The sequence below is a fragment of the Tursiops truncatus genome, chromosome 5 (assembly GCF_011762595.2).
Source record: "Tursiops truncatus isolate mTurTru1 chromosome 5, mTurTru1.mat.Y, whole genome shotgun sequence".
Lineage (NCBI taxonomy): Eukaryota > Metazoa > Chordata > Mammalia > Artiodactyla > Delphinidae > Tursiops > Tursiops truncatus.
In genome coordinates, this window is record NC_047038.1 from 37,398,526 (window position 1) to 37,424,448 (window position 25,923).

Sequence of the window (25,923 nt, forward strand, 5' to 3'; positions counted from 1 at the left end):
GTAGGTATATGTATAGCTGATTCACTTTGTTATAAAGCACACCACTGTAAAGCAATTATACTCCAATAAAGATGTTAAAAAAACAAAACAGGGGCTTCCTAGGTGGGGCAGTGCTTGAGAGTCCGCCTGCCGATGCAGGGGACACGGGTTCGTGCCCCGGTCCGGGAGGATCCCACATGCCGCGGAGCGGCTGGGCCCGTGAGCCATGGCCGCTGAGCCTGCGTGTCCGGAGCCTGTGCTCTGCAGCGGGAGAGGCCACAGCAGTGAGAGGCCCGCGTACCGGAAAAAAAAAAAAAAACAACAAAACAACAAAGCACCACGGCCTGGGGGGCTTAAACCACAGATACTATGTTCTCATCCTGGAAGCTGAAGTCGGGATCAAGTTGTGGGTGCAGATGATTTCTCCTGAGGCCGCTCTCCTTGGCTTGTGGACGCCCACCTTCTCCCTGTGTCTTCACAGGGTCGTCCCTCTGTGTGTCTGTGTCCTAATCTCCTCTCCTTATACGGACCCCGGTCAGATTGGATCAGGGCCCACCCTGGTTATCCGTTTCACCTTAATCACCTCCTTAAAGGCTTCTTCTCCAAATGCAGGCAATGCTGAGGAGCTGGGGGTTAGGACTCCAACATACGAAACGCGGGGGACAGACTTCAGCTCACAGTGAAGCTCAACCTCATTACTCATCATAGAGTACTGTTTCAGAAAATAGCTTGGGCTTCGAAGCCAGATGCGCTGGGGCTCAAACCTAGATTTGGTCACTTTCCAGCTGTAAGTCATTTCCCCTCTCGGAGCCCCTGTTCCCTCCCCTGAAGCATGAGGGGCATCGTGACAGTCTAATACGATGCCCTCAGGTTTCTGCAGCTAACAGTGCCCGGCACATAGCGTGCGCTCAGTAAATAACACTCCCTACCATGGCAGCCACTCCGGCTTCTGGTCGCTGAGGCTGCTGTGGGCCAGGCCTGGGTGGGGGCTCTGCGGATGTCCATCTGATCCTCCCCGGGCCATGAGAGGAGGGAGGCACCTGTAAGGAAACCGAGGCTCGTCGAGCTGAAGTACCTGCTCAGGGTCGCATGGCTGGGGCAGGGAGCTCGGGGTGGGTTTGCGTCTCCTGTGAGCCCTGAGAGGGCAGAATCGGGGGCTCATCTGTTCGGAACCCCCTTGCCTGGCATGGGCCCCTTGCGGGATACATTCTCCATCAATGGAGCTTCGATCACATCGAAGTGACTTGAAACAGGCAAGAGACAGGGTGTGGGAGATGGAGGGCCACGACGTTGATTTTGTTCTCTGGGTCCTCTTGAAGATTGCTTTGAAACCTCTAACAAGGCCCCTGGAATGTGAAATGAAAACATTTTTCCCAGCAGAAGATGCATCCATCCATGTGAAAGGGGAGGCGAGGCTGTGAACAGCTCAGGCTATGCTGCTCCCCGCTTTAATCTGTGAGGAAGGAGATGATATGTATAAATGATACAGCTAATTGTGTTTTTCTACAAGATTAACTTTACTGTCCCATTATCTGCTCCTTCTGAATCCATTCAGGGGTGGATTATGTCTTACCTTTCAACACTGGAGCTTTCATTAATAATTAGGTCACCTTTTAGCCAGGAGCCCTGGATGGCCCAGGCCAGGGAGACTTCGACTGGAACGGAACCCCTTAACATGGTACAGTGTTCTCACTGCTAATGTCAGGATGCCCCGGGGCCTGGGAACAGCGTGCTTCCTCCAACATCTGATGCCGGGAGCAGGGGACCGGCACTGGTTTGGGGTTTACTAGATCGCAGACACTGTACCTGGGGCACTTTTCTTGTGAAACCTCACAACAGCCTGGGAGGTCAGCGCTATTCCCCATGATACAGAGGAGGGGCTGAAGGTCACCCCCGCAGGCCGGTAGAGCCTGGTCAGCTAACATAGATTCCAACCAAGTACAGCTTGCCTCAAAACTAGCGCCACCCCCACCCTGCCAGATGGGTACCTCTCCCTCCAGAGTTTAGAGAGAGGATGTATGTAGTTTCACTCTCCTGAGACCTAAAAGCTAAACCAACTGGAAACGTTTCTAACAAGATGCCTCGAACACATTGACACTGGTTGTTTCTCCTTTTTTTTTGGTTGGTAAAAGATGGGGCAAGTAGTGGGAGGGCTGGAGGTTAAGATACGTTACCGTTGACTGAGCACCAGCTATGTGCCAGACAAGCTCTATCTTATCCTTGGTCTTCATCATAATCCTAAAAGGTAAATCATATTTTCTTCTCTTTTCCAGATAAAGTAACACAGGTGCTGGGGCCAGACACTGAATGATCAGCTTATTAATTGGGACCCAAACAATACATGTTGAACATGCAGGATGTTTATGATTTTTCACAGTGATAAGTAACACTGTAATGAACATCTTTGAGCACATACAAATCTCTGTGAACTACTGTGATAATAACTATTGGTATAGGAACTCCTGTATCCATGCTTTTAATGTGCTGTGTAATGGAGAGGCTGGAAAGCAAAATGCTTGGTTTTCCACACTCCCTTGAAGCTAGAGATGCCATGAGGCTCAGTCCTGACCAATGAGCGCTATACACAGTCTTCCAGGAGTGTCTGTGGGAAAACTTTTGTTTTTCTGCTGAAGAGGGACACACGTGTTAGCAGTACTCTTCATCCTTCTTCCTGCCTTAAATGTAAAAATGATGTCTGGAGGCACAGCAGCCTTTTTCTGTCCATGAGGCTCCAAGTCTGAGGATGGAAAGCAACCCTCAAAGTGTGGTCATCTTTGTAATGGCTACACTGTGCCAGCAACCAAGCACTCCTTGTCCAAGAAAAGCAAAGCCTAATTTGCTGAAGCTCTGTTAGGGCAGGATTTCTGTTCCTTGAAGCGAGTAGATTCCTGACTCACAGGGTCAGTCAGGTTCAGCATAACAGATGTGGACCATTCCCAACACCCTTTCTCCCCTTCTTCTGTTGTAAAAAAAGTTCCCTCCAGGCACATGTCTGTTCAGAGTAAAAACACCATTGTCTTACCTCCCTTGCAGTGAGGTATGGCCCCGTATGTAAGTTCTGGCAAGAGAAAAAAAGGTAGAAGTGTTGTGTGGCAGCTCCTAGTAACCTTCCGTAAGGGAGAGTCGCTGCCTGCTCCTTGCCTCTGTTGCCTTTGTTCCCTCCTCCCTCCTGCTGCCTGTTATGTGGAAATCACCGTCCTGGAATGTAGGATAAGAGTCCCGGCCAGGTTGATGTAGCTGAGAACTGGAAGGAACTGGGATCCCGAGGACCTCACGCTGAGCCTGCCCCCAGCCCTGGGCCACTTGCCTCCAGACTCTGTACCCAGCTCTTTTCTTTGAGCCACTGTTAAGTGGGATTTTCTGTCACAGTCAAACCTAATCCCAGCTGTATTAGTTTCCTTTAGTTGCTGTAACAAGTTACCATGAACTCATTGGCTTAAAACAACACAAACTTACTCTCTTACGGTTTTGGAAATCAGAAGTCTGAAATCAACTTCACCGGGTTAGTGGAGCTGGTTCTTTCTGGAGGCTCTAGAGGAGAATTTGTTTAGTCGCCTGTACTTGTCAGGGACCTGCTGATCTAGGAGCAGAGAGAAAAGAGAGCTGCCCAGACCACGTGATGGGCCTTAAAGTTCCTCCTCAGGAGGGGCACATGTCACTCTAGTCACATTTCATCAGCAAAGCAAATCCTATGATGGGGAAGTGGAGTTCCCTCCAGAACTGTGAGAAAATACACTTCTGTCGTCTAAGGCCCCGACTCTGTGGTACTTTGTTAGGGAAGCCAATATTGGGAAACCAATATCCTAGGCTTTGAAAGAGTATTGGTAGTTATAGTTTGGTAGAAATAATGTAAGCTTTTATGTTTCTAAGAGTTGGATAACTGCAGTTATACAGAAAATAGGATTTTGATTGGAAAGTCTAGGATCTCCCATCCCACATCCTGGGGGGTATTTGGGAAGTGTAACGGGGATCAGTCAGGCCTGAACTCAATTCCAGCTGGACCACTCACTTGCCTTCTGATGGGCGACAGGTTGCTTAACCTCTCTGAGCGTTAGTTTTTCCATCTGTAAAATGGGACTAATGTTCCCAGTGATGGATTGTTGTGAAGGCTGGCTCAGCATTCAGCAGGCTTAGAGAAAGTGTGATTAATCAGACCTCTCGGTATTCATGATGCACACCTCTGACCCAATCACTGTACAGAGCCCTCATTCATTTGTTCATTCATTTAACAAACCTACCATATGATCCAGCAATCTCACGCCTGGGCATATATCCAGAGAAAACTCTAATTTGAAAAGATACATGCACCCCAATGTTCATGGTAGCACTATTCACAATAGCCAACATAAGGAAGTAACCTAAATGTCCACCGACAGATGAATGGATAAAGATGTGGAATGCACACACACACACACACACACACACACACACACACACACACACACAATGGAATATTACTCAGCCATAAAAAAGAATGAAATAATGCCATTTGCAGCAACATGGATGGACCTAGAGATTATCATACTAAGTGAAATAAGTCTGACAGAGAAAGACAAATATCATATGATACCGCTTATATGTGGAAGCTAAAAAAATGATACAAATGAACTTATTTACAAAACAGAAATAGATTCACAGACATAAAGAACAAACTTATGGTTACCAAAGGGGAAAGGGGTAGAGAAGAATAAATTACGAGTTTGGGCTTAGCAGATACACACTACTATATATAAAAGAGAAAAACAACAAGGACCTACTACTGTATAGCACAGGGAACTATAGTCAATATCCTGTAATAACCTTTAATGGAAAAGAATCTGAAAAAGAGTATGTATATATCTATGTATATTTCAATAAAAATTAAAAACAAACGAAACTTCGACATCAACCAAAACCTAACTGAGGGTGTCCTGCTACGAGCCAGTCACACATGTGGTGTCAGGTGTCAGCAGATGTAGCCTTTGCTCCCCACGTGCTGTCACAGAAATCCAGCTTCCCTCTCCAGGGGCTGGCTAGTTTTTCCCACAGAGAAATGTGGAAAGATCTCAGGCTTCCAAGCTGGAGCCCCTGCTCAGCTGCCTCCCGCCCGACCGCGACCGCGGGGCTGAGAGCTCTGCTCCCTCCCCCACGCATCAGAGGCCTCACTGTTGTTTGATCTGTCTTCACGGGCTTGCCGCCCAGTGGGAATGAAGTGATATCTAACTCAGCACTTTGCAAACTCCAAAAGCACTGTGTCCGCTGGAGGGAGGATTATTTTTTCTGGACATTAATCATGTGTCTTAGCCTTTATTGAGCACTGTCGTGGGTCAGGCCCTGTCCCTGGTGCTTCACTTGGATTCTTCACTTGGATTTTTACCACATCTTATGAGGCAATGACTATGAGTGTTTCCAATTTACAGATGAGGATACTGAGGTCCACAGAGGTTCCCTGCAGTCCCGTGCCAGCCCTCAATGACTTCAAGGAACGGGTGCTTCAAGCCAAGGGGTTAGTAGTTGATAATGGCTCAATCCAGGGTCAGGGGGACTGACAGGACCAGAGAGGGGACATGCCCTGAACTACAGCCACAACCTTGGGGGTGGGAAGGAGGGTTTGGATTCTACACTAAGGAAGCAGTTTTTCAGGCTATAAGGTTAAAAAAAAGAGGACTCACCCGGATGCATTCTAAGCCAGTGAGCAAGCATGGGTGACCAGTCTATGAGTTCCCAAACTGTCAAGAAGACAGACATCTACAGTAATTCATCAGGAGGTTAGGGAAAGCGAGGGATGCCATGTGGCTTACCCAGATCAATTCTGGGGAAGACACCTGCCAATCTCTTGGAAATGCTTAACAAGCCCAGAGATATTTATTGCTCATGAAGCATTGTTTCAATGCTCATGGCTGACTCTGAGCATAGGCCATAGCTTCTAGCTGGGATCCAGTGTTCGCTAATAAAACAGCATCTACCAGAGCCAACCTAACCTAATGACACCGGGGCTGCCACTGGAGCCTGGCTGGCTTCCCAGGGTGGCCCTAGTGACCTGGAGGATCCCACTAAGCTCTCTGGGACTCCTGCATCTGCAGCAAACACCACCTAATTGACTTCTACTCACAAAGATGAAAAGCCATGGTCCGATCGACTAACAAGTACCACGGTGGTGCAAGGACGATGAGTGGGCCAGAGGAAATACAACACAGAATCTACTGGGCAATTACGCCAATTGCTGTGTTGAGCTGTTCAGTGTACATTATTATCTCATGATGACATCATGAAGGAGATGTCATTATCCTCATTTTATACCAAAGAAAATTTTGGTTCAGAAAGCTTAGGTGACTTGCCGACGGTCACACTGTCAACAAGAGGTAAAGCTGGTATCTGAGCTGAGGTGTTCTCTTCCCCAGCCCTGCCCTGGATGCCGCAGAAGATCTCGGAGGGGCCTTGTGGCTCTAACATTCTACTGAACAATTGGGCCAATGCGTCAAAGGTGGACTTTGTGAGAATTTCAGAAGCCTTGTGTATTAGTGTCCTGTAGTTGCTGTAACAAATTACTTCAGACAGTATGGCTTAAAACAAATGAAATTTATCCTCTCACAGCTCTGGAGGCTGGAAGTCTGGAAGCAAGGTGGCAGCTCCCTAACATGGTTCTAGGGGAGAATCCCTCTTTACCTCCTATTATATCGCAGATTGTGATTGCATTTGGAAATAGAGGTCATTTAAATTGAAAGAAGTAGTTAGGGTTAAATGAGGTCACCAGAGTGGGCCCTAATTCAGTATGACTGGTGTCCTTATAAAAGAGATTCAAACACAGACACACGCAGAAGGACAACCCTGTGAGGGTACGGGGAGAAGATGGTCATCTACAAGCCAAGGGGAGAGGCCTCAGAAGAAACCTAGCCTGCTGACACGTTGATCTTGGACTTCCAACCTCCAGAGCTGTGGGAAAATAAATGTCTGTTGCGGAAGCCACCCAGCCTGTGGCACCTTGTTATGGTGGCTCTAGGAGACTAACACAATCAGTTAGATGCACTCGCATGAGTCTTGGGCTTGGAATGGAATTAGGTGGAGAGGGAGGTGGCAGCACAAAAGCCTTCATTCTGCAAGGCAGTGTGTGCCTGGAGCCAAGAGCAGGACAGGCTCTTCCATCACCATCTTCCTGACGGTGGCTCACAGCGGTTTTCTTGATGACCCAGTTCAGTGCGATTGCCCTGGAAGTCACTCCTTCTCCTTCAGCTGTTCCACCGACTGTGTATGCGTCTGATTCCCCGATGAAATCGCTCTCTGCCTAAAGCAGCAAGAGGATTTTTGTCCCTCACCTGAGTACTGACTGATATACGGCTCCTCCCCCAATCTTCTCCACCAGGGCAGATGCACGGCGATACCTAGGAATCATCACTGATTCCGCTCCTTTCACCAGTCCCCATCCAGTCCGTCAGCAAACCTTGTCACTCCTACCTCCAAACACAGCCCTAGTCTGACCGCATCTCCCCGCCTCCCTGGCTACCCCCCAGCCTCACCATCACCGCCTCTGCCTGGTGACCAACCTGCTCCAACTCTTAGACCTTGTAGTCCATTCTCCAAACAGTAGCCAGAGGGTTCTTTTTCTTTTCTGTGATATAAAGCACACTTTTTATTTCTTTTAAAATTTATACACAGGGACTTCCCTGGCGGTCCAGTGGTTAAGACTCTGTGCTTCCACTGCAGGGGGCAATGGTTCAATCCCTGGTCAGGGAACTAAGATCCCGCATGCCATAAGATAAATAAATAAATAAATAAATTAATTAATTAATTAAAATTTATACGGAGAAAACTTCGCTTTTTAAAGGGGTACAGTTCTATGAGCTGTGTAATCACCATCACTCAGAGCACAGAGAATAGTTCCATCATCCCCCCAAATTCCGTCTATTTGTCCCTTTGTAGTGAAATCCTCCCATCTCTAACCCCTGGGCAACTACTCTCTGGTCTCCATCCCCACAGCTTCGCCTTTTCCAGAAGGTCATATAAATGGAATCACAGAGTGTCTTCATCAGCTTGGGCTGCCATAGCAAGAGTACCATAGACCGAGGGGATTAAACAACAAAATTGTATTTTCTCACAGTTCTGGAAGCTAGAGTTCAAGATCAAGTTTCCAGCTGTGTGACCTTGTGGAAGTTACTGAAACTCTCTGTGCCCCAGCTTCCTCATCTACAAAATGGACCTGACGAGAGTTTCTCCCTCGTGGAGATGTTTCGAGGGTTAAGTTAGAATCGTCGCGTGGCAGGGATGTAGTAAGAGCCCAGTCGATGTCAGCTCTAAGTGTTCACTGTACTGACCCATGAGAAGGTGCACTTCCTCTGCCCCTGACGTGCCTCTGTTCCAGGCACTCTCAGCATCCCCGACTGCTCTCACCTGACCTGCTCCTTTCTGCAAGGTCGAGTGCAGGTCCCACCTGGACACGTGCTTGTTTGTGATGTGACTCTCCCATGGTGAGGCCAGAACTGGCCTGGGATTCCAATGCTGCAAGCGAGGGGTACAGATGCGCTGCACTGGGAGAGGGCAGCTAAGGAAGTGCCCCGGGGTGTCACTCTGAGGTCTCCAGACAGAGGGACCCTGTGCAGGGACAGGGAGAGCATTCCAGAAGAAGCAGGTCCTTGGCACGTCTGAGCAGGGATTGGCGGAGCAGGTGAGAAGGTGAGGAGTTGATGCTGCTGAGGGAGGGGAGCAGAGGCCAAACCAGAGGGGCCCTTAATGCCAGCTGAGCCAGCTGAACAATGGCCCCCAGGGGCATCCGGGTCCTAATCCCTGGAACCTCTGCATGTCGCTTTATATGGCAAAGGGACTTTGCAAATTTGATTACATTGTCCATCTTGAGATGGGGAGAGTATCCTCAATTATACAGGCGGACCCTAAGTGCAATCACAGGTGTCCTTTGAAGAGGGAGATTTGACACATAAGAAGGCCATGTAACAAGGAAGTAGGATGCTACGTTGCTGGCTTTGAAGACGGAGGAAGGGACCACCAGCCAAAAAAAATGCAAGGAATACCAGCTCTGAAAGCTGGAAAAGGCAAGGAAACCTCTAGATGGGATGTGGCCCTGCTGACACCTTGATTTTGGCCCAGTGAGACTGATTTTGGACTTCTGATCTCCAGAATTGTAAGAAAATTAATTTTTATTATTTTAAGCCACGCAGTTTGGGGTATTTTGTTTTAGCGGCCACAGGAATCTCCTACATGGGCTAAAGAGATTTTAGCTTTCTTCCCCAGGGTCGCATACGCCAGTGAAGAGTGACACATTCAAGTGTCTTGGGGAAATCATGCCATTACAGGATGGAGGAGATTCCCCTTTGGTGGCTGGGCAGGCATGGAGGGTTCTGTATTCAGTAGGTGCTTACATCACCCCTGCACCCCCTTCCCAGGGAAGCTCCCTCAGTCCCCTACCAGCACCTACCAAAGCCAACTTTTCCTCCCCTGACCCATTCCTTGAGGTGTTCCCCCAGGCCCCAGCATCCCCATTTTCTGCCACACAAGCTCCTACGCATCCCTCAGAGCCCAGTATGAATGCCACTCCACCCCAAGCTATCAGTCCCATTTGAGGAGTCATCTCTCCCGGCCCTAGGACTGTGTCTCCATATTTGCTGCACACTTACTGCGGGCCAGATGCTATTCTAAGTGCTTTGATCACTGGGTTGACTCAAAAGAAACTGCCAATATCCAATTACTTCTGACTTGCAAAAACGTCAATTTAACACGATTCAACCTAAATACTTTGGGTAATCCTTTACAAGCTGTATAAATTAGGTGCTACTTGCAAGTGCGGAAGCTGAAACTTAGAAGATGAATTCCTGCAAAGTCATGAAGCTCACGTGTTCATTTCCTAAGGCTGCCGGAACATATACAGCAAACTGGGTGGTTTCACACAGCAGAATTTATTCTCTCTGGAGAATAAATTCTGGAGGCCAGAAGTCCGAAATCGGGGTGTTGGCAGGCTGGGCTCCCTCCGAAGGCCTTAGGAGAGAGCGCTTCCTGCCTCTTCCAGCTTGTGGGGCGTCAGCAGCCCTCGGCTTGTGGCTTCATCACTCCGATCTCTGCTTCATCCTCACATGGCTTTTATTTCTGTCTCAAATCCCCCTCCTATAAGGACACTTGTGGGATTTAGGCTCCACCTGGGTAATCTGGGACTATCTCATCTGGAGAGCCTTAACCTAACCACACCTACAAAGGCCCCTTGGCCAAATAAGGTGGCATTCAGAGGTTCCAGGGATTAGGACATGTTTTCGGGGCCGCCATTCAGCCCACGACATGCTCACAAGTGGCGTCACCGGGCGCGGGATGCCTGTACCTGCGCTCCCAGCCACGACACTGGTGCTGGGGTAGAACCCGCTCTGGCACCAGTCCCCCACCGGCTCCAGCTGTGCCCACGGAACACCCGCCCAGCCTCTCTGTGTGGCTTGGCTGTGGTCCTAGACCCAGACCCGCATCATCTGACAGCCACCCGTCACTCTGCTGAGTGTCTCTCCCCCAGCTCCCTCCACGGGGCCCCAGGCACTTCGGAGGTTTTTCTTACTCCTGTCATTTTTCAGAAACAAACCAAAAGATAAACATTCACTGCTTCTTGTTGAAGAATTCTAAACACCACGCGTGGGAGGATCCACGTTGACAGGTGAGTGAGTCTCTCGGCGGCACATACTTGGGGCAAACAGCTCCCGGGCACAGCTGGGTGAGTGGGACACGAAGGGGAGGCCACTCAATCCTAACGTGGGGACCTCCCTTGTGAGTCAGGGTGCACGGCTCCCACGAAATCAGCCTTGATCTGAGGCAGAGGTAGCCAGCTCAGCGAGAGAGACAGAGGTTCGAGGCGGCAAACCAGAGAAAGGACCAGCTCTGTTTCCTTCCCCACCTCACTGAATTCCCTCGGTGCTCCTCTGCAGAAAGTATTATGTATTATCCCCACTTTAAGGAAGAAGAAAGTTGTCCAGAGAAGGTAAGCAACTTGGTCAAGGTCACACAGCGGCAAGCAGTTAAAGTGGTTTTTGAACCCATATCCCTTTGACTCTTTTCTCTATGTTGTGGGGAACGGAAGAGGAGTGGACAGAGGTCTGGAAAAACTGGCATGGAGAAGGTGACAACTGTACAGAGCTAGAAGATTCAGACTGCTTGGGGCATGTGGGCGGGGGTGCAGCCCGTATTAGGAGTTTACCTCGAAGCTGTCCAACATCCACACTCTTGGAGGAGGATCCTGGGAATTCTGCATGGTGGGCTGGCCCGGCTGAGGCTGGGGTCTCTCATCAGCTTCAAGTCCTGCGGTCCCCATCCTCCACCCTGTGTGGTACCCACGGTGTTAAGGCCTTGCGGACAGTAAAGGATGCCTGAACCGTAAAATCGGCATCCGGACTCCAGCTGCGAAACAAAGGTCCTCCGTTATGGGTAACCGAGGTCTTTCCCCCTTGCAGACAGAAAGGCAGAGCCGGGTAGACAATTCCAAACCCTGGACGAGAAAGGATCAGGAAGGAAGGGTGTGGGTGAGGTGGGTTCAGCAGGCAGCACAGAGGGTGGCCTCCTGCTAGTTTATTTGACACCACTCTGATGGCTCTTCCTTCAGCAAGGCGCTGTCCTGTGTGCTTTACAAAACTTAGCTCGTTTGATCCTGTGAGGAGGGACAGTTATCAACCCATTTTACTGAGAAGAAACTGAGGCAGGCACACAGAAGTTATTTGCCTAAGATTATAAGTGGCCACACAGGGACCCAGGCAGCCTGGCCTCAGGGTCCCTGCTCTAAACTTTTGCTAAACTGCCTCCTCATTTTGTGACTTTTTTTCCCGGAGGCAGAGAAAGGTGGCATTACAAAATGGTCTATCTGTGCAATGGGATAGTGTTTGGCCTTAAAAAAGAAGGAAAATCGGGACTTCCCTGGTGGCGCAGTGGTTAAGAATCTGCCTGCCAGTGCAGGGGACACAGGTTCGAGCCCTGGTCCGGAAAGATCCCACATGCCACAGAGCAACTAAGCCCGTGCACCACAGCTACTGAGTCTGCGCTCTAGAGCCCGCGAGCCACTACTGAAGCCCACAAGCCACAACTGCTGAAGCTTGTGCGCCTAGAGCCTGTGCTCCGCAACAAGAGAAGCCACTGCAATGAGGAGCCCGCCCACCGCAACAAAGAGTAGCCCCTGTTCGATGCCACTAGAGAAAGTCTGCGCGCAGCAGCAAAGACCCAACACGGCCAAAAATAAATAAATAAATTTATTTAAAAAAAAAAAAGGAAAATCGGACGCAAGCTACAACATTGATGAACCTTAAAGATGTTTTGTGAAATAAAATAAGCCAGTCACAAAGGACAGATCCTGTATGATTCCATTTATATGAGGTTCCTGGAGGAGACAAGTTCACAGAGACAGAAAAGCAGAATGGTGGTCCCAGGGGCTGGGGGAGGGGGCGTGGAGAGTCAGTGTTTAATGGGGACTGAGTTTCAGTTTGGGAAGCTGAAAAAATTCTGGAGATGGATGGCAGTGATGACTACAATGTGGATGTACTTCACGCCACTTAAAATGGCAAATTCGACATTGTATATATTTTATCTCAATTTTAAAAACCAGTGGAGTAAAAGTGACTACTCTCCCCATTTTACAGATGAGCAAGTGGACGTCCAGAAAGGAAGGGGCAGAGTCAGAGCACAGCGCCCTGCAGAGCACACCCACCCTGCGGGTCTGAGGAGGAGCCTGGGGAAGGAGGGGGAGTGGGGGGAGGGACAGAGTCAAAAGGCACAGAGAGCAGGAGGCAGAGGTCCTGCTTCCCAGCAACTCACCGTGCAGTCTCGCCAACCGAGTCGCTGGGAGCTCAGGGGAGATCGGAATGTGTGGGAGGGAGGGGCCAAAGGAACGTGGCTCTTGTGGAAAGAACCCAACTACACCCAGGGAACATGTTTAGGATTCGCCCAAAGGCAGGGAGGGATATTTATGTATTTGCCCTTCATGTCATCGGATTGTCTTTTCTGATTCACAAAGCTCGGGGAGGGAGGGCTGGTGGGGGAAGAATGGAGAAGACCTTCACAATAGCTCAAGTATTAAAGAAGGCCACTGGGGGCAGGCGTTTATCGCCCCCCCATTTCACCCCTCCCGCCCCACCTCCCGTCCTTTAATAAGATGGTAGGGGCTGGGTGGCCAGTTTTCTTTATTGTAAAGAAGGAGCCCAGGGGCACCCGGCATCATGTTCCTGGGGAGGCCCCAAGGATGTCACCAAACAGCCACAGCCCAGGGCATCTGTTAGGTCAAGAGAAAGGAAAGCCGAGCCCCACAGAACACTGGGGCCCAGGGAGTGCTCAGAGGGTGAGGATGGGAGGGGCTGGCCAGGACCTCTGAGGCCCTGGGGAGGATACATCCAGGTCACAGAGGCCAGCTCCCCCAGCCCTGGGGCCCTTCCACGACCAGGGCTGGCCCACGTCTCCAGCCTGTTGCCTGGTATCGCTCCCAGCATCCTCCACTGCAGGCTGGCTGGACAAGCCCCCCTCGCCCCCCACCCACTCCAGGGCTGACCGTCCCAGGTCCCTCACGATGCTGTGCTCTTGACAGGCTGGTCCCTCGGCTCTTCCTGAAAAACCACCCAAGTGGGCTCAAGTGTTTCCTTTTCTGGCAACCCCACCCCAGGCCTACGCGGGAAGAGTTATACCCCAACTATTCACCCCTTCATTGGAGTGGGGACCCTTTATGAGGAGGGGCCCACATCCTTCACCTCTGGAATTTGTCAGGCCTGGTCCGTGGCAGCTGTACAACCAACATCGACTGGATTAAGATGAAACCCACTGAATAGAAGTGAAACTAATTAAAACAGGTCATAAATACACTCCTAGGTTGTATGTAATTAGTGAAAGTTGACTCCCCCTCCCCAAACTTCCACGTCCCAACTAACCCCCAGAACTTGGGAATGTGACTTTATTTGGGAAAAGGGTCTTTGCAGATGGAATTATCTGGGTGGGCCCTAAATCCAATGACAGTGTCCTTATAAGAGACACTCAGAGGAGAGGCAGAGGCGAGGCCATGCGGATGGCGGCAGAGACTGGAGTCACAAGCCAAGAAGCACCGGAGCCTTTGGAGGGAGCTTGGCCCTGCTGACACCTTGACTTTGGACTCCTGGTCTCTGAAACTGTGAGAGTACAAATTCTGGTTGTTTTAAGCCACCCGCTTTGTGGTACTTTGTTATGGCAGCCCCAGGAAAACTAATACAAGTGTGGTAGAAAGAACACGAGATATCTGGATTCAGAAAACACCTGCTCTGCCTCTTGATGTCTTGGCCAGATTCCTTAAGCACTGTAAGTCTTAGTTTCCCTGTGTATTAAATGAGGGTCCTAATTCCTATTTCTGACAGTCATTCCAATGAGTAAATTCATGGAACTTCTTGGTCAGCCATGACATGTAATCACTATTCAACAAAGGTTCAATGGGTTTTTTTTTTTTTAATTTATTTATTTTTGGCCACGTTGGGTCTTCATTGCGGTGCGCGGGCTTCTCATTGCGGTGGCTTCTCCTGTTGCGGAGCCCGGGCTGTAAGCCTGCAGGCCTCAGTAGTTGTGGCTCGCGGGTTCTAGAGTGCAGGCTCACTAATTGTGGTGCACAGGATTAGTTGCCCCACGGCATGTGGGATCTTCCCAGACCAGGGCTCAAACCCGTGTCCCCTGCATTGGCAGGCAGATTCTTAACCACTACACCACCAGGGAAGCCCGTTCAATGGGTTTTTATTGTGGATTGGCTCCAATACTGGGCTCTGAAGATTCTAGGTGAAGAAGTGACCTTGCCTTTCAGGAATTCACAGCCTGGAGAAGGAGGCAGAATGCCAAAGAAATCATTACAGTGTAAGAGCAGGTGAGAGCTGGGATGGGGATGGGGGGCATAAGAGATTGTGGGGGCAGAGGAGGGAAACTCCAACTCACTTGGGGACAGTCAGAGAAAAGATCAGAGAGGAGGTGGCAACTGATTTGGGTTTTGAAGGATGTGTAGGAGTTCACTAGGAGGAAATGAAAAAGAAGTGGATTTTGGGTAGAGGGAAGAGCATGAGCAAAGGCACAGAGGAATGGAAGAGCATGGCTTATGGTTGGAGGCAAGAAGGGTGAGGCTGGGGAGACAGGTGAGCTGACTGGGAAGCACCTGGTCTTCCAACTTGGGCCTGGATTTATCCTGTCATCAGTGGGGAGCTATTGAAGGGTCTGTGGCACGGGAGTGAGATGACCAGGTTTGTGTTTTGGAAAAATCACTCTGCCTGCGGGGTGGAGGATGGAGGGAAGTGATGGGGCAGACCAGGAGACCAGCGGGGAAGGGAGGTGGGGGCCGGTGTGGCCATGGTACCTGCCCGAAAACGCTTCAAAACCTCACATCCATCTATGCACTCCTCGTCTTGGGGGATAATTTTTAGGCTGTGACCTCCCACCCCCTACCCCAGGTCTCACCTCTGTCCCAGAGACAGTCCCCTTGCCAACTTGGGTTTTTTTTTCTCTTCCAGGGAGATGTAGTCTCCCTGAAGAGGTTCATTATCACAAGCACATCAAATCCTTTCTTTCTGCATAATTTTGTACACATTTGCGGTCCTGTTGGATATACAATTGTGTATCCTCTTTCACTTAGCATTGCATTCTTCCAAGTTAGTACAAACTCTGTAAACATTTTTCTATCAAGCTGATATGTCATTGTTTACTCAATCAATCCCCTATGGTTAGACATTTAAGCTATCTCCAATTTATTTTTTACCATGATTTTTTTAAAATGTTGTAATAACATCTTTGAACAAAATATTTGACCACTTTTCTGATTATTTCCTTAGGAGGGATGTTTAGAAGTTGAATCACTGAATGGAATGGCATGCGTCTTTTGGCAGCTCTCGGGAAACGCTATCACATTACTTTCCAAAAGGGGCCTTAAGCATTGTATGAAAGTGACTGTTTCAAAATCATTGCCAGCATTGACGATTACCATTAAAAAACAAAACCAAAAATCTTTCACTCATTTGAAGGACAAGAAATGGTATCCTGTGTCTGTTTGTATTTGTTTGACCACCAGGGGGATGAACACATTTCCAGGCTTGTTAATTAGCGACATGTCCTCCTGTGGGTGACATTCCACGCCCCCCCCCCACCCCTGTTGCCTGTTCATACTCTTTGCTTCTGACCTCTTATAAACACAGCAGCAGCCTGGCAGCTCCCAACCACAGGCAGGGGCAAAAGGCCTGGAGGGGAAATTCTAGAAAGGACAATGAACCAAACCAGAGCAGAAGTCCCTGTTTTGTTAGGATGGAATTGCACAGCTGGCCCCATATGTGACAGAGCTCTGGGCACTGTGGGGACTGCCAGTGGCTCCCCCAGCCTCTCCTGTCTTCTCGTTCTGTGCTACAGCCTGGGGTCGAGAGCAGATGGTGGGCTTGTACTGGACTGAGTAGCATCCCCCAAAATTCCCATCTACCCGGATCCTCAGAATGTGACCTTATTTGGAACTAGGGTCTTTGCGATGTCATTAGTTAGGATGAGACGATGCTGAGTAGGATGGGCCCTAATCCCATATCCTATAAAAGGAGAAGAGACATAGACTCAGACACAGAGGAGAAGCCATGTGATGATGGAGGTGGGATTAGAGTGACACGGCCACAGCCAAGGAGCCACCGGAAGCTGGAAGAGACTCTGCAACACCTTGACCTCAGACTTCTGACCTCCAGGACTGTAAGAGAATACAGCCCTGTTGTTTCAAGCCAGCCAGTGGTGGTAATTTGTTCCAGCAGCTGCAGGAAAGTAACACAGGGCTTATGGTGGGACAGGGACAGCTGGCAGGGTGACAGGAGGGCCGTGGGCCAGCCAGGTCACTGAGCGGCACCAGCTCTGTGCTCTGCTCCGAGGCTGCGCCCAGGTGGATGGCTGGAGAGGTCCCAGCGTGGACGTCAGGGAGCTGGGCTCAGCCCTGCCACTCGGCGGTGACTAACTCTGGGCTGCTGACGGAGCCACTCCACTGCTCAGTTTCCTCTTCTATAAACTGAGGACACTCACAAGTCCACCGCAGGACTATTGTAAGGATTAGAGGCGATGATGAACTAAACAACACTGGCCTGACACACGCAGTTGCCCAGAAAATGTTATCCCTTTTCCTCCTTTGCTGCTGTAAGCCTTGGTCTTGGCATCAGACCGCCTGGGTTCAGACTCCAGCTCTCCACATCCTCAGCTCCGTGACTTGGCAAGTCCCTAACTTCCTACGCCTCAGTTTCCTCATCTGTAAAAGGGGGCTATTACTAGATCAAACGAGGGGTTGCATGCAAAGCCCTTAGCATGTTCCCGGGCTCCCAGGAAGGGCTCCGCAGAAAGTAGCTGTCATTCATGCATCGGAAGGGCTATATGGTGAAGCACTATAGTCTGGTAACTCCTCTCTCCTCCGTGCTGGGCCAAGATCCAGCGGTATGGGCACCAGCGGGGAGCTGGTTAGTAAGGCAGACTCTGGCCCTCCCCGAGCTGCTGCTGAACCAGAATCTCATTTAACTAGCCCCTCTCCCCAGCCCCAGGGAGCTGCCTGCACAGCAAAGTTTGAGACGCTTAACTGAAACGCAGTGTTTCCCAAACTTGCACCCCAGAAATGGGCTGTGACTGCACGTTCCCAGACCCTCATCCTGGGCCAGGGGATTCCGACTCTTCCGGGGGCAGACCTGGGAAACACCTTGCAACTAACCTTTCCTGGTGATGGGGGGGCCCCCCACCTGAGCAGGTGGGGATCTCCTGCGGGGGGAGCTGGACAGCCTGACTCGGGAAGGGGAGGCAGGCATTTGCTGAGCCCACTGGCCCTGGGGTTGCTGGGCCCAGCGGCCTGGGGTGAGGCCTACGATGCTCGAATGAGGGGACAGATGGCAAAATGCGCTGCACACAATCGGAGAAAGGAGTGTTCAGAAGACAACTGTTAGGGCTTCCCTGGTGGCGCAGTGGTTGAGAGTCCGCCTGCCGATGCAGGGGACACGGGTTCGTGCCCCGGTCCGGGAAGATCCCACATGCCGCGGAGCGGCTGGGCCCGTGAGCCATGGCCGCTGAGCCTGCGCGTCCAGAGCCTGTGCTCCACAACGGGAGAGGCCACAACAGTGAGACGCCCGCGTACAGCAAAAAAAAAAAAAAAAAAAAAAAAAAGATAACTGTTAGGTGAATGAATGAATGAATGAACAGGTAGCACCAGCACACTGGAAGAGAAAGGAAACCACTCAGGAGTTTTGCAAGAGTGTTCCGGGGCCCCGGGGCAAGGCTGCGTTTTGTCCTCCTGCCTGCATTTCATACCTGAATTTTAGTTCACAGGTACTTGAGGACCCAACACACACACGGACTCAGTAGCGGGGACACCTGGCATCTCATTCAAGCACCTTCCTCCCCACACGGCCCTCTCCAGGGCGGGTCATGGGCCACCCCGTTGTATGACCTTCGTAGCATTTACCGTTCTCTGAAAATACCTTGCTAGCTGCTTGCCTACTTGCCTCCTTCCACTACAACGTAACCTCCAGGAGGTCTACATCCTGGTCACCAGGCTGGGTCTGCAGCGTCTGGCCACTTCAAATCTCTCTTTGGTTCTGCCATCACGTCGCCTCCTTCTTTTGTGTCAAATCCCCCTCCGTCTCCTTCTTATAAAGACCCTCGTGATGATGCTTAGGGCCCAGCCAGATAATACAGGATAACCTCCCCATCTCAAGATCCATGACTTTAATCACACCTGCAAAGTCCCTTCTGCTGTGTAACGTGGCATTTACAGGGTCTGGGGGGTGAGGACCTGGACATCTTGGGGGCATGGCTGAGCTGGCCCCAGGGCCTCGCAGAAGGCGTCTGTGCAGGGGGGCCTTCTGGAAGCCAGGGCCCGACAGGGTGTTGTCAGCCGCTATCGGCTCCAGTGACTCGGGCAGCGGGGATGGGCAGGCTCCAAAGAAGGCACACAAGTGGGCACTGAATGACTGCAGGCCTGTGTCCGCCATGGCCAAGGTCATTTCACAGCTGAGAGTGAGCTCCAGCTCCACCGGCTACGGGAGACTGTCCTGCCTTCTCCGCAGCAGCCCCGACACACGTGCTGGGGGCGCCGGACACAGCTCCCAGGATGCAGAAGCATGCAAGTGGGGAGAGGAACGGCGGGAGAGCCGGGGGTGGGCACGGCTCCACACCCGAGAATTTGTAAATTAGATGTCAGATTGAAGCCTTGAGAGCCGACAGGACTGGCGCTCTAACAGCTGGATAATGACACATAGAGCATCCTCCATGAGTGACTGGGGAAACTGCGGGATCTGCCAGGATCTCTTCTGGGGCCCAGGCTGAAAGGGGCAGACACGAGAAAGCAAACACTCTTCCACTTCCATTGCCCTTCGCGGAGCCTCTTGTTCAATAAACTAGTTTCGCTGTCCTCCTCCCTCCTGGGAGGGCTCAGGTGGCCTCGCTTTAAGAAAACCTGGTAGGACAACACCAAGCCCCACACAGGAGTGAGAAACCCTGAGGAATCTTCCTTTCCAGCCTGGGCTTCCACTACAAGCAAGCTGTGCTTTGAAAATCCGCTCTAATGAACGACAGCGGCAAGGGGACTGACCCTCACCACGTTTATCACAATGAGTCTTGTACACAGAAGGGTCTACCTGCGCCACCGGCAATGAACGTGCTGCTCAGACAGCTGGACCTTGGGCGAATGGGCCCGTTTCTAGAAGCCTCTTGGTATTTTGACCTAGAAGCTTGGGCCTCTGCTGGAGGTCTTTCTAGACCCCAACCAACCTTTTCACACTGCCTGTGTGCAAGATGTCGGGGAAGCAGAGACTAATTTCCTCTGCCTGCCACATTCTGGAGCCCACGTGTCCCGGCACATTCATATCCATCACCATGAACAGGGATGAACAGGGGCCACGCACGGGGCCAAGGGCAGCTGTAACAGTGGACGGTCTCAGCCCCTGCTCTAGTGGGTGAGACAGGCACAGACCCAGGGAGCACGGTCCCTGATGGAGGGAAGGGCGCCAGGAATGATAACAGCACAGCTGCATACCTGGATCAGGTGAGCTTGTGAAGGACCATCCCACACCCGCTTTGTACCAGCCCCATGAGGTAGGTGTATCACGTACGAACGAGGAAACTGAAGCTGGGATGAACTTGCCTCTGACCACGAGAAAGGATGGACGTGACTGGGATATGGGCTTGAGTGGACAAGTGGTCACACTCATAACTGCTATACTGTGCGGTCTCATAGGCAACTGTCCTCTGGGTAGGGATGGGGAAGGTTTATTGCAGGAGCTGAATTGTGGGGTAGGAGCTGAGGGGAAGCAGAGAGGAGGGGAGAAGGCCTGGATGCCTGGGCAGGAGGCGGCGGTGATGGTGTTGCCATGTGAGAGAATGGGTGGCCCATGGGTGGCCCATGAGCAGTTGAGAACTGCTGGGGTTGTCTGCGTGGAGGGAGCTGGGTGTGGGGAGCCAGGTGAAGCCTGTCATGGGTGTAGTGGAGTCTGAGTGACGAGCTTCTGCTTCCTGTTCAGTCACCTGCTACCATCTTGGACCTTGGGGGTGATGTGGGAACCCCCTGTGTACATGCTGAGCCTCCTCTGATCCCCCATCCATCACCTTGACCAGCTGAGAGCCCAGGGCCCTGTTCTGAGACCTGAGCATTGTCTCGGCCACTACCACTGTCTCTGGCTGGCCCCAGGCCACCACCTCCATCCCTCAAGCCCTGAAAATCGCCAGGCCGGTGAGGGGAGCTGGTCCCTGATGGGTGCAGCTGGATTGGAGCCCAGCTTCCCTTGATCTTGTTTGTACAGGTGGGAGGTCTGTTTGGAAAGCTTGGGTTCCAGCAGTGTCTCCTCTGGGGGATTCACAGGAAATACAAGGAGGCCCCTGGAGGGCTCCAGTCAACGGCAAGCAGAGGGGGCCTCTGGCTGCGACTGGCAGAGATTGGGACTTGGTCTTTGTATTCAGGGAGACTGAGCCCCAGAGCCTCATGGCAACCAAGGCTGGAAAATCAGGGTGGGAAAGAGAAAAAGGGTTCTAGGTGAGTTTGGAGCAGGGCCGGACATTCGCTCCTCTGGCTTTGTAAGCAGTCAATTCCTTGTCTTTTCTGCTTGAAATAACCAGAGAGGTCTCTGTTTTCCTGACGGAACTGCCTAGGGTCTCGCGTATAATATATAATGAACAATGGTTTTGCCTTCCTGTCTCTTGAAACTGCTTTGTTGCTGTGATCCTCGAGGTGTCCCGTCTCCTGTGCATCCGTCACACCCACTTCAGATCCCGCCTTCTCTGGGGAGCCTCCCTCTGACCACCGCAGCCCATAGTGCTTGCTCCCTTCTGCCAACTCATTCATTCGTTCATTCATTCACTCATTCGTTCATGAGTGTCTACTGAGGGTCTGCTCTGTGCCAGAAAAGACAGGTCCTCCCCAGCACTAATCACTTCCATCCTACTCAAATCGACGATGCTGACTTTTACCTGCCCCTGGAAAACAGCGAAGATTTAGAAACGCCCTCACCCTTTTGTGCTCTTCAAAGACGGCTCACTGCAAAGCACCAACCTTCCCCAGGTGACTCGGTTGCAACTCACAGATCCGCCCCCCCACCCCCAACATTTATTTACCTGTGACAAGGTCAGACCCTCCAAATTACCATCCTTTGCTCATGAAAGATTAGCTGAGGAATTCCCTGGTGGTCCAGTGGTTAGGACTCTGCACTTCCACTGCAGGGGGCACGGGTTTGATCCCCGGTCGGGGAACTAAGATCCCGCATGCCGCGCGGCATGGCCAAAAAAATAAAAAATAATTAGCTGAACTGTTTGTCCCCACTGACCAAGCTGGACAGGTCCATGTTTGGTCATCCGACTTCACCAAACCTTAGTGAAGCTTCTGCCCTCCCCCAAGGCTCCTGAGGTCTGGCTGCCCTTGGCCTGGGCCAGCATACTACAGCCCTTAGCGGCCTCCCAAGGACGCTCGGCTGACGGCAGGAAAGACGTCCTCCGATGTACTGCCCATCACTCCACCTCCACCCCGTCCACCGGGCTCTTCATTGGCACGTTGGCACCTCCCTGTGGAGGAAGGGCCCTTCCCCTGACTGGCCCTGGGAGGCTTGCTCAGCTCGTGATCCCAGCCTCTACCCTAATGTGATTGTCCCTCCCCACTCTTGCAAAGATCCTGTCTGGAAAAGTCTCTCCTTACCTAAGTCCAGATTGGTTTGTTTGTTTTTTATATGTGCTTGTCTCCTTTTTTTTCAGTTGTAGTAAAAACACATAACGTAAAATTTACCACCTTCACCCTTTTTAAGTGTACGGTTCAGTTGTGTTCATCGTTATGCTACGTCAACCACCATCCATCTCCGGAACTTTTTCATCTTGCAAAACTGAAACGCTGTCCTCATTAAACCACTTCCCATCCTTCCCTCCCTCAGTCCCTGGTGACCACCATTCTCCTTTCTGTCTCTATGAACTCGTCTCCTGTAAGTACCCATATTAGTGGAAGTCTACAGTATTTGTCCTTTCATGCTGGCTTATTTCACTGAGCATAATGTCCTCAAACGTCCATCCATGTTGTAGCACGTACCAGGATTTCCTTCCTTTTCAGGGCTGAATAATATTCCATTGAATAGACAGAGTTAGACCACATTTTGTTGATTCGTTCTTCTGTTGATGGACACTTGGGTTGTTTCCACCTCTTAACCCTTGTGAATAATGCTGCTATGAACGTGGATGTGCAACTATTTTGTCTACTTTCAATTCTTTTGAATATATACCCACAAGTGGGTTTGCTGGGTCTATTTTTAATTTTTTTTAAATTAATTTTAAAAATTTAATTTAAAACATTTTAATTTTTAAATTTAAATTAAAAAAATGTGAGGAGCCCCTGTGTTGTTTTCTATAGTGGTTGCCCCATTTTATATTCCCACCCACACTGCACAAGGGTTTCAATTTTTTCACATCCTTACCAACATTTGTTATTTTCTTTTTTTTTTTTTTGATAGTAGCTGTCCTAATGGATATAAGGTCAGATTTGTTTTCTACTTGACAAAATCAAGCAACTTACTATATGCTCCAGGTGCCAGGGGATGCACTTGGGTGGCTGGAGGATGAGAAGATGAACACTGCACTGGGTGTCACTGCAAAGGTCTGTGCCCTGCAGAGGCCTCAGCGGGTGAGTGATGGGGTCAGGGGCTGTGAGGCGCCCCTACACGTCCACTCCAAGGAGGGCACGAACTAGCGAGAGATGGACACTCGGACCAACCCAAAGACCCTCCAGACTGTGAGAATGAAAGCATAAAGGCTAAAGAAGCATGGTCTGGAGGCCCATGACACAGGTGATGGAATTCTAGACCATTCACTCTGAAGGGGCTTTGGGGATCATTTCATCCTTCCTCTTTGGTGCAGCTGGTCTGGTTGGCCCTGTTTGCCTGGAGCACAGTGTTGGGGGAACCCTGAAGTCGGTGTGAGCTCGGTGAGAAAATGCCGGGATCTGCCCACCAGTGCAGGTGCAGGCAGGCAAGCAGCTACAAACATGCTGGCATGGCCCCTGGCACACGCCTGGGAACGGGGCTCCTCCCCGCCGGCACCTGGCTGGCCCGGCCCTGTGGTTTGGCCCGAGCCCACAGCCCTCGGATTCCCATACCAGCTCCTCCTCTGCAATGAAAACCATCACCAGCCCCTGCAAGAGGACTGTAAGATCTTCAAACCACAGAGCTGGAGGGAAACTCAGATTTTAGTCTGCCATTTCCCAAAGTGATGATTTCATAGAAATCAGTGGCTAAAAAATTAAAAATAAGAAAAATTAAAAATAAAAATGCCAGGTAACATTTATTTTTGAGCACTGCCTGGGTGTCAGGCACTGTGCTGGGCACCCTGGACCCAGCACTTCTCTTGAGGTGGCCAGCTTAGCCCATAAGAAATGCTGAGATTCCAATAACAGATTCCCTCTTTCCTTTCGCCGCCAGGAATCTCATGGCTGAAGGCGATTCTCACGTGCGTAAACTGGCAGGACTGTATGCATACTGAGAGTTTGCTAGGGCTACCATAACAAAGGAGCACCACCAAGGAGCTTAACAGACATTTGCTACCTCAAAAGTCTGGAGGCTAGAGTCAAAGTCAAGGTGATGGCAGGACTATGGCCCATCTGAAGGTGCTAAGGAAGAATCTGGTCCAGATCTCTCTCCTAGTTTCTTGGTCGTGGCAGCAGAACTGTAATCATCACATGGCATTCTTCCTGTGTGTCTGTGTCCAAATTTCTCCTTTTATAAGGATACCAGTCATATTGGATTAGGGCCCACCCTACTCCAGGATGATCTAATTTAACTTGACTGATTATATCGGAATGACCCCATTTCCACATAGGATCATGTTCTGAGATCCTGGGGGTTAGGACTTCAGCATAAGAATTTTGGCAGGATGTGGCTGTCTTCTTGCTATGTCCTTACATGGCCTTTCCATGGAGAGAGAAATCTCTGGTGTCTCTTCTCATGATGATACTAATCCTATTGGATCAGGGCCCCTCCCTGGTGACCTTACTTAACCTTAATCATCTCATTAGAGGCCCCATCCCCCAATACAGCCATATGAAGCCAGGGCTTCACCATATGAATTGGGGAGGGGGACAGGAACATTCAGTCCATAACACCCCTGAACAGTGTACATTGTATGTTATATACACACCCCCGTTTCACCTTACCCCTGCCTCTGTGTCCTCTTTGTCTCAGTCTCCTTGTATACTTTAGAAATATAAAAGTTTATTTATATTTCTATAATCTTCTTGGAGCAAAGCAAGTCTTAATAAAGAACAAAATAATGGAACCGTGCAGGGGCCGGGTGGCAGGAAATGTGGTGACACTCCCAGCAGTAACCCCAAGGGTTACTGGAGTCCCCAGGGGGCCTCAAGGAGCCTCCTCAGGGTCAAGGCTGGTGGGCAATAGAGGGATGAGCGGCCGTGCCTCTGGCCCCATCCTCTGTGAATCGGTTTCTTCTGCTCTGTGGGTTGGGCTTTCACCTGCCATGTGACGGATGAAAGATCCTATGGCCAGGACTGCTTGGGAAACCCTGAGGCCAAACCAGCCCCAACAGGTCAGCTGGCAGGAAGCAGACTCTATTCTCAAAGCCAATGGTCCATTCTCTCTTTTTTCCTACAGTTGAAGGGTCAGGCTGTCTACAGCCAAGGGCCCTCATAAAATCACTTGGTAATTGGAGAATCTCAGGGACCAAAAGTAAAATGACCAAGTTCCTTTAGCAGTCAGACTTGTCTGTCACTGGCCTTGCTGCTGTGATCTCTCAGAATCATAGGCAGATTCATGAACTGGGTAACTCAGCACACTTCTGGTGGCAGCCCCTGGGGGCACGGGCACAGCTGCCTCCACCACGTCACCCAGCAGGATTCCTGGCCATCCCTCCATGCCATGGACTCCAGCCCGTCCTGTTTCTTGCGCTATGTTATGGGCTGAATTATGATCTGCCCCCCACCAAATTCATATGTTGAAGTCCTAACCTCTAGGACCTCAGAATGTGACTGTATTTGGATAGAGTCTTTAAAGAGGTCATTAAGGTAAAATGAGGTCATATGGGTGGGCTCTGATCCAATAGGACTGGTGTCCTTAGGAGAAGAGATTAGGAGACAGACACACACAGGGGGCGACCTTGTGATGACACAGGAAAAAGACGGCGGTCTACAAGCCAAGGAGACAGGCCTCAGAAGGAACCAACCCTACCAAGACCTTGATCTCAGCCTTCCAGCCTCCAGAACTGGAAGAAAATTAATTTCTGTTGTTTCAGCTGCCCAGTCTGCGGTACTTTGTTTTGGCAGCCCAGGCAAACTAATATGCTCTATGTTTGGAAATCTACCAAATACAGGCATAAATTAAACGACAAACAGGAGAAAATTTTGTCTATTCTGGATCAACCTTCACTTTCAGAAGTCTGTTAGAAATAATTTTCAAAAAAAAAAAAGAGGAAAAAATCATGCCTCTCACATAGATGTAAAAATGAATATGTGTTGTAGATTTTATTTAACATGTTAACCAGGGAGGGAACTGGGCA

At 50.5% G+C, this 25,923-nt stretch overlaps 1 non-coding gene across 1 annotated transcript; it reads left to right on the forward strand.

Annotated features, from left to right (window-relative positions):
• The first annotated feature begins 21,563 nt into the window (after positions 1-21,563).
• Positions 21,564-21,636, forward strand: TRNAG-UCC (transfer RNA glycine (anticodon UCC)). Its single transcript has one exon. It is a non-coding gene; the product is annotated as a tRNA-Gly (tRNA).
• Positions 21,637-25,923: the final 4,287 nt, after the last annotated feature.